This window comes from Phytophthora infestans, genomic scaffold (assembly GCF_000142945.1).
Source record: "Phytophthora infestans T30-4 supercont1.15 genomic scaffold, whole genome shotgun sequence".
Classification (NCBI taxonomy): domain Eukaryota; phylum Oomycota; class Peronosporomycetes; order Peronosporales; family Peronosporaceae; genus Phytophthora; species Phytophthora infestans.
The window spans coordinates 53,147-59,757 of NW_003303744.1; positions in this window are offsets into that span (position 1 = coordinate 53,147).

A 6,611-nucleotide genomic window follows, 5' to 3' on the forward strand; every position below is an offset into this window, starting at 1 on the left:
CGCGGGTAGACTACCTGAACCTCTCTGAAGTTCGTTGCCATGGATAGGAACGACTTCTCCCATCTGAACGACTCACAGTTCGAGTCGGTTCGGAAGATGGCTGGCATCTTCGGGATGGAGGCCCTGCAGAGCCTGGTGGCATCAACACCGGCCGAGCAGCTCGAGCGCATCAATGCGTTTGACGCTTACGAGCAGGGGCTCACGCACATATGCGGAAAACCTGCAGGCTCCGGCGGCGGAGACAAATTCGCCACACCCGAAGCCAGTACGGCTGAAGGTTAAGCCGTATGAAGGGAAAGAAGGTGAGAACCTTCAGTTCTGGGCTCGAGAAGTAGAGCTCGCGATGGACGCGGCTCTGAGCTCGACCGAGCAACTCCGTGTTGCTTTTGCACTATCCAACCTAAGCGGTCGTGCTAAGAGTTGTGTGTACACGCGGGAGACGACATCCCCTGGATGTTTCACATCCTGGGCTCCGCTGTGCGAACAGCTCCGAGCCGCGTTCCTCCCAGCGAACTACGAGTACCGGCAGCGTTCGCGCTTCCTCTCATGCAAGCAAGGAAGACGCGAGCTGCACGAGTACGTTCAAGAGATGCGAGAGCTCATGGCTTCTCTAGTGGGCAACTTACTTAACGAACACATCAAGGTGACTGTGTTCATGAACGGCGTTGGAGTGGGCCCGGAGCGCACTCAGCTGTTCCGGGTGCAGTCAAGCACCCTCAAAGAGGCGATTCCAGCAGCTCTTCAAGAAGAATACAGCCATCGCCAGGCGCGCACGCCGGCCTCAGCGTGGCCAGGAAATTCTGTGCCGAATTTCGGCCGGGCTAACCCCACCGGGCCAGTTCCCATGGAACTCGGGTCCGCCGAGCAGCGCGACATTCGCTGCTTTGGCTGCGGGAAGCTGGGCCACTTCAAGCGTGACTGTCCCGCGAAGAGACACCGCAGGCGGACGTTCCCCATGCCCGTCTTCAAGGGACGCTGGCAGAAGCCATGATCCCGGGGACAGGGGATCACCGGAAACCAGTAGGGGCGGGGCGTCCTACTGGGGAAGAACTAAGTCTTCGTGATGGGTGCGCGGGTGGCGCGCACCACGGGAGCTTATCCCCTGAGAGTCTTCGCACTCTCGAATCGGCGAAGAGCAGCGGCGGGTTGCTCGTAGTACACGGATGTGTACGGGGATACGATCATCCCTTTAGAATCTTGATCGATTCTGGGGCGTCGAAGAATTTCGCACGCCGCCAGACGGTCTCTCGTAATAGCAACAAGTTGTCGGATGCTTTGAGAGAAAGCAAAGGCAACGGGACGGTGCGACTGGCCGACGGGAAGGTCGTCACTGTCCCCAATGTCCAAGTGGATCTGGCCGTCAAGTTTGAAGACTGTGACAGTCCAGAATGGTTTACTGTTCTCGACATGGATCCCTACGATATGATCCTGGGCATGCCCTGGCTCGCGAAGCACGAGCCCTGGATCGACTGGCGAGGCAAGGCAATCGGTGCCAGTCGCCCTGCGAAGGCTGACAGAGCATTGGTGAGTCGGGTTCCCACCTCTGTCGGGACCCGGGGCGCCCGTAAGTACTCCCAGTGTACCGAAGCATCCAGCAGATGCTTGGAAGTCGTCGACGTACATGACGACTCCGAGGACGCTTCGATGGTGGCGGCGCCCAGAAGATGCGCTGGCCAAGTGGGTAACTTAGGTCCACAAGCGGGTAACATAGTTCTGCAGACAGCTTTAGCTGTCACGAACGCTGGTGATAGCGTGTCCAAGGTGGGTAACAGCGTTCCACACACGGTCGCCCAGACCTTAACTGAAGAGGAAGACGTCGGATACGCTTCCTATGTGGGTAAAACAGTGCCACACACGGTCATCCAGACCATAACTGAAGAGGAAGACGCGGGACGCGCTTCCTGTGTGGGTAACATAGTATCACACGAGGCCTCGAGTGTCTCGGATGCCGGCACCTCGACATCCCCAGACGTGGGTAACGAAGTTTCACGTCACGGTCGCCGTCGACGATAACGCCGCCGGATCTGAACCTCGTTCAGATCGCCGTCGCTTCAAGCGACACGGAGTCCAGGTCCCTGGCTCCTCCGACACGGCCGGTGGAAGAGTGTTATCACATCTTCCGGTTTACCCGTCAAAGCATCTGGTGTCCATTTGGAACCGTTGGCAGATATTGCAGAGATACTGAACCTCGAGGGAATGACGGTCGAGGCTTTCCTGGCTAACCTCAAGGCTGGGAAGGTAGCCGAGATGGTGCTCATATGACCTGAGACCACTCGGGAGGAGCTAAACTCCTCCTCTGTCTTGGACGAGGACGTCCTGGAAGACCTGAACAAGCAGCGTCAGACGCGCTTGGGCTCCGAGATCCTTAAGAGCCCCAAGGATCCGGTGTATCCTTTGGTGGCGGAGTATGCGGACGTGGTGAACAAACACCCACCGACCCAACTCCCACCAGATCGAGGTGTACGGCATGAGATTGATCTCGTGCCTGGCACAAAGTACTGTGTCACGAGACAATGGCCTCTTCCGCGCGAACAGTGCGAGGTCATCGATGCCTTCTTCGCTGCGAAAGCGAAGGCAGGCATGGTGCGGGAGTCGAAGTCCCCGCACTCGACACCAACTTTCTGCGTTCGGAAGCCGATCGGAAAGTGGCGTCTAGTTCATGCTTATAACAAGCTGAACAACGCGACGATGCCGGCCCAGACACCAATCCCACGAAAGGATGTGCTGTTGAACAACATGGAAGCGTACTGTACAGTGCGCCGGATTTGGTAGACGGATACTACCAGATCCTGATGCGTGAGAGCGATATCTCGCTCATCGCGGTGAGCACTCCAAGCGGCATGCTTTGGGAGTGGATCATCATGACGCAGGACTTGTCTAACACCCCAGCGACATTCAACCGCCTGGTGACGCAACTGTTCAGGCTATTACGTACCTTCGTACAAACGTACTTCGACGACATCATCGTGCCGAGGAAGGCAAGACGGCCATGGAGGTGCATCTAGGACACCTCCGTCGAGCGTTGGACGTAATGCGAGAGAACAAGCTCTACGCCAACATCGACAAGTGCGTTTTCGCGTCACCAGAGATTAAAGTTCTCGCTTGCTTCGTAAGCAACGTGGGCGTTCGGGCTGACCCAGACAAGGTCAAGGCCATAGCAGCATGGCCGACGCCCCGATCCCAGAAGGATCTTCGAAAGTGGTTGGGCTTGGCCAACTACCTTCACAAGTACAGCGCAGGGTACGCGGGCTTCGCTAAGCCCTTGTCAAGTTCCGTGTTCACCTTCTGGGCTCTAGGCCCTTTGTGATCTACACAGACCACGCGTCCTTGAGGACGGCGACTAACTCGCCTCACCTCTCCCAAAAGGATGGCGAGGTGGCTGTCCTTCTTCGCGGAATACAACTTCTGCGTCGAATACAAGCCGGGCAAGCTCAACGTGCTTGCGGACGCCCTCTCTCGGCGTCCCGACTATGAGTTGGCCCACATCACGCGGGTGACAACGGATCTATGTGATCGGATACGCATGGCGTATCGGGACGATGAGGCTGTCGCGCCTATCGTCAAGTTCCTTATGGCCGGAACGAGCGCGAAGTCCGACTGGCTCTCGTTGCGACAGCGCTCACGGCTCCACCGATATGAGTTGACTCTATTACCAGGTGGAGCCCAATGAACCCCCACGGGTTGTCGTACCCAACGACGAGGATATGAAGTTTGACATCCCCGCGGAGGCGCACGACTCACCCTCCAGTGGCCACTTGGGTCGCGAGAAGACCTTCTTGTCGGTCTCTCAGGTCTTCTGGTGGACCCACATGTACAAGTGGGTCGCACGATACGTGAAGACATGTGAAACATGTCAGCGGGGCAAACACGCAGGTCACGCTTCGGCTCCACTACAGAGCCTGCCGTACAGGCTGACTGTTGGAAGTCGATGAGTCTTGACTTCATCTTTAGGCTTTCCGCCGACGGACACGGCAACACCGGAATTTTGGTGTTCGTGTGTCGGCTGAGCAACATGGTACATCCCCCTCCAGTACCCGTTACCGTCACAGGCGAACAAACCGCGAGGTTGTTCGTCGATGGCGTGTTCCGCTATCACGGTCTCCCGGAGACGATTGTCTCGGACTGAGACCCGCGGTTCACGGTCGCGTTTTGGAAAATGCTGTTCCCTTTACTAGGAACTCGTCTGCAGATGTCCACTGCGGACCATCCACAGACACACTGCCAGACGGAGCGCGTTAATCGAGTGCTCGAGGACACTCTGCGCAGTGTGTGCGCGGAAGCACCACGTACGTGGTCGACGCAGCTTCCAGTAGTTGGGTTTGCGCTCAACAACGCAGTGCACGCGTCCCCGGGGTCCACACCGTTCTACTTGAACGGCTTTCGTCATCCCGGAGTGCCTCTCACTCTTCGAGGAGACACTGCATCCTCTATCTTAAATTGAGGAGAGGCTCGGAAAGCTCTTTCCTCCCAGGGGTCAGATGTGAGACCAGTTTCGCTGCGGAAACAAGTGGAATCCTTTGTGGATACTAAGCTGAGCGTTATCAGCAGGGTCCGCGATGCCATGGCAGGGGCCCAGGACAGACAAAAGGAGTACTCTGACAAACATAGAAGATGAAACTTAAGTGTATTTAAAGTGGGTGACTTTGTGTTATTAGACACGAGGAACGTACCGGCTAGCCACTGTCAGCTCTGTCGGAGCAACAAGCTGAAGCACCGCTTCATTGAACCATTTGCAGTCCCTGCCAGACATGATGGGTCGTACACCATCGACCTGCCTATGTCAATGACGACGCACCCGACCTTCTACGTTGGACGTCTTAAACGGTACTATGATCCGCAGGGGGTTGCTGACTCGCAGACCCACCTTGGCCCAACTCCTCGAAGCGAGGACCGGCCACAGACGTCGTCGAGGGCGTTGGAGCAGGCAACCAAGCCTCGGGCTGAGCAGCAAGGCTGCGGTCAAGACCGTACGCCAGAGGGGCCCCGTACGAACGGACCCAGATCCATACGCAGAGTACGACGGGTAAGCACCATACGCGTACGGCTGGGAGTGCGCCGAATGCAACTCCGGACATGTCAGCAGAGTCTCAACACGTCGTACCATGCGAAAGTCCTCGTCAAGATCGGACGAAGAGGCCCGCCGGTCCACCGGCAGATGCAGGTTCGAGGCCACCCGCCCCAACAGGTGCAGGCGGCCCGCAAGACGAGCGAGCACGCCCTGGTTCTTGGCCTGGGTGGCAGTATCACCGCCAGTCCCAAGACCAAGTGCAATCTCAAGCACGAGGACGCGTTGACGGAGGCGGTCAACCTCATAGCCCTGCGTCGGACCCGGAGAAGCACCCGGACGAAAGTAGCGCTCCGGAGGCGCCGAGTACTCGTACTCATACCCGGGAACCTCCGCCCCTGCTTGACCGGAACGGAGAAGTCCACTACCACGTAGAGCGGGTTCTCCAGGGGTAGCGGTGTTGCGGTAAGCGACGGTTCCTCGTGAAGTGGAGGGTTATGCCCACTCCGCGAACTCGTGGGAGCCGATTGAACGGCTCCTGATAGACGGCCCTAAGGCTGTCGTGATCTGAGAACAGAAGCGGCGGCATCTTCGTAAGTAGTCTGGGGCTTCTTGCCCGAACGGGGTACGGACGTTGACGACACTCTGTACCCGCGCTCGTGAGTGCTAGAAGCCGCGCGCTTCAGAATGTCCCTTAGCAGCATGCGCTTGCTGACCAAGTGGGCGAACCGGACACGAAGGTGACGCTGGTCTAGGATGCGGGACAGAAGCTGATCTTCATGGAGTACCCGTAACGCCGGGGGTGAGTACTTGAGAGACTCAACCCACGCCCAGAATCTGTCCTCACACGAGCTCCAGTTGAGACAGCTCTTGGGAAGAGTCCAGGGGTAGCCCCAGAGAGGGCAAACCAGTTCTCGGGCTTCTTACGACAAGTTGTAAAGTCCTTCAGAGGGATTAAGTGCGGCACGAGAAGCACGCACCGGGTCGCCTCCAAGTTGTCGACGAACAACTGCTCTATGTGGACTCTGGACCAGAGCACGTTCGTAAACGCACTTAGAAGTGTGGCCACCAACAATGCCACGAGGAGCGACGAGTGTATCCAGAAAGCGGTCAGCCCCAGAGCTCTCCTCGGGAGGCCAATAACCTCTTGAGTTGATGGCAGCTCTGTGGTGTAGCGGGATCAGCAAAATCTGCGAGATTGCCAGATCCAACTTACCAACTGCGCCCAGACACCGACTAACGGAGGGGGTCCCCCGATGATCCGTGTTCTGCTGAACTTTCCTCACCTTGTGTACCCGTCGGTAGGGCGGGATCTGCTCTCTCGGTAACTTCCGAAGCGTTCAAGTGGTGAAGCTTGAGTGTCTTGGCGAGACGTGGGGATGGGGTGGAGCAGCAGTGGAAAATCTTCACTCTGCGTCCGTGGATGGTTCCGTATCCTAAGCGAATATTCGAGCTTATGGATCCGGGGCCTAGATCGTGGATCTGGCCGTAGGGTTGCCTTGCGGGTGTGTTCCCTTGTCTTTGCGTTCCTTTGCGTTGTACTTGCCGCCTCCTGTGACGGGATCTTGAGAGTTGAGAGCCCTAGGGTGTAACCGACCAAGTAGTA